Genomic DNA, 2425 nt, shown 5'->3' on the forward strand with positions numbered 1-2425 from the left:
ATTACATTTATCACAATACCGTTCTTCTCTTCTAATATCACGGTACCTACCACTAACAACTGGTAATCGGTTACTTCCTGTGCGAAACTTACTTTTATTAATACGGTTTGTTTTACTTAGTTTAACAAGGTAATCCTCAATCTCATAAATTTCTTTATACATACTGTAACTACTACATATGCCTTTTGTTGTTATATTCCTATACCAAGTTGATATCCATAAATCTTTCAACCTCTGCTCAACAGTCTTCCTAAACCACTTAACATTGTTGATGGTTTGTGACTGCCATACACCTGACAGACCACATTCAATACATATACGTCTTATACAGTCCAACCATGGCGATATAAAAGTACCAGACATATATAAGTGCAGTAAACATGTGTACATAACATAACTCAGCTTAGTATTTTTTCCCGTAATTAACCTTGACCAATAATTTATCATCCTGCATTTTATACATATTTCCAGTGGATACATTCCTGATTCCCCATATACAATGTCCGTACTTGTATACCTATGTACACTGGATCGCAAAAGTATCGGTGCACAATGTGTGTGAAACATTTTGGACAACAGTTCGATCGTCAGTGAAATGTTGGTGTCCGACGTACCACATGTTGGTAGCCCTGATATCCAGAGATGCCATACAACTACCAGTACCGATATCCCCTTCCTACTATATAATTATATAGTTTATTTTAGTGTTTATAGAAACAGACATTGGTCATACGTACAGTGTGACGTTGGTACTTTATCATGGGAGACAGATATACGGTAATATGGTTGACACTGGTGGTTACGTATACAGGGCCATCATTATGCGCTGATAGTGCTAGCATGTGATAAACAACGACTCTTATCTTGTGTCAATACATCTAACACCTCATGTGTCACGTTAACACATCACCTACGAAATGCACTGTGCAATACCTATGCCTAATGCGTCATATGTCACGTTAACACATCACCTATACGAAATGCACTGTGCAATACCTATGCTGTAGTCGCGCCTACGATGTGTTGTATGTATGAGGGTTACTAATGACGTAAAGTCATATCGTTATGGATTGCACGTAATGTCTTCATGTAATAATGGTATATGTAAGATGGTAAATGTTTGTAATAAGGTAAGATAGTAACTATAATGGTAGGTGGTAATGTAGGGGAATAGGGAATGAAGGAGGTGGAGAAGTGAGGAGGTGGAGAAGCGAAGAGAGAAGAGAGAGGTAACGTGAGAAGGGATATGGGAGGCAATTCATCGTCTGGAATGTTATGACACCTCGACCCGAGAGGTCACAAAATCCATTGGACGACCTAGGTCCCTCGGACAGAGGCACCCTTGTTGGTCCTATGGACAATCTGGCCTGAAGGGAGTGAGGGAATAACGGAGAAGGCAGACTATTAAAGGAAGCAAGAAAGGGAAGACGTGGAGGACGTGTCCTCCGACTTCGCCTTTGCACGACTAGACGAGGGATAGGAGGGTGAGGCTTCCATCCGGAGGCGAGGAGACAAGGGACAAGAGCGCAAGTCCGTTGCGGCGGATTACAAGGCTATTATTAGACCCCTCAATAATTGTGAGTATTATTAGTTTGATGTTGTGTCATAGGATAAGGTGACATTTGGTGTATTAGGATAAGATGACATTTGGTGTATCTGATGTAGCTGTAAGTGTTGTATTGTGTTGTCTGACAAGTGTTGATGAGATGTATTCTTTACCTCGCTCAGGTTTACACGCATATTAAAAGCGAGTAAAACAAGACGGGTCTTCTGATTTATCCTGCCCAAGCCGCCACAACGCGGCTACAGTAAACAATTAGCGGGTCTATCGGCGATTGGAGTGCCAACTGCACGGACCGAGAGAAGGGGCGCGGGCGGAGAACGGTGTCCAGGGCCGCTGCCGCCGCCGCTGCTCCTCTACAGCCTTGGGCGAGGAGACATCTACGGGAGTTAAAGGAAAACTTTCGCCGACACACTGGCCACCAGGCAACAAAACATTCAGCTTACTTCACTGCACCCACAGGCATGAGAGTGACTAGTGATTGGTGACTGCGCTGGAGCCGCCTGGTGCCTTGTGTTGGGCGTGATTGGCGTCGCTCAGTGCTTTCTCGACACGGGGCGAGTCGGTGACCGCAGGTAAGAGGTACCGTGACGTCTTGAGTGACTTGTGGGATGAGAAACTGTTCATTACGGATGACCAATTGCCGAGTGTTGCCGGCTACACATTAGTGTTGTGTTGTGTCGCCACTGTTACTTATAGGGTGACTGCAGTGTCAGGTGTTGCACGTGACATATTCGTGACATATCAGTGTTGGGTGATTACATTGTCGAGTGTTGTGTCGCCACTGTTACTGATTGGGTGATTAGTGTCAGGTGTTGCAAGTGACATCAGCATTGGGTGATTACAGTGTCAGGTGTTGCACGT

General features: G+C 44.2%; 1 long non-coding RNA gene across 1 annotated transcript; it reads left to right on the forward strand.

Moving 5' to 3' along the window:
- The first annotated feature begins 1404 nt into the window (after positions 1 to 1404).
- Positions 1405 to 1760, forward strand: LOC126993757 (uncharacterized). The gene is made up of 2 exons (XR_007748225.1): positions 1405 to 1577; positions 1729 to 1760. It is a non-coding gene; the product is annotated as an uncharacterized LOC126993757 (long non-coding RNA).
- The last annotated feature ends 665 nt before the right edge of the window (positions 1761 to 2425 follow it).

This window comes from Eriocheir sinensis, unplaced genomic scaffold (assembly GCF_024679095.1).
Source record: "Eriocheir sinensis breed Jianghai 21 unplaced genomic scaffold, ASM2467909v1 Scaffold67, whole genome shotgun sequence".
NCBI classification, from domain to species: Eukaryota; Metazoa; Arthropoda; class Malacostraca; order Decapoda; family Varunidae; genus Eriocheir; species Eriocheir sinensis.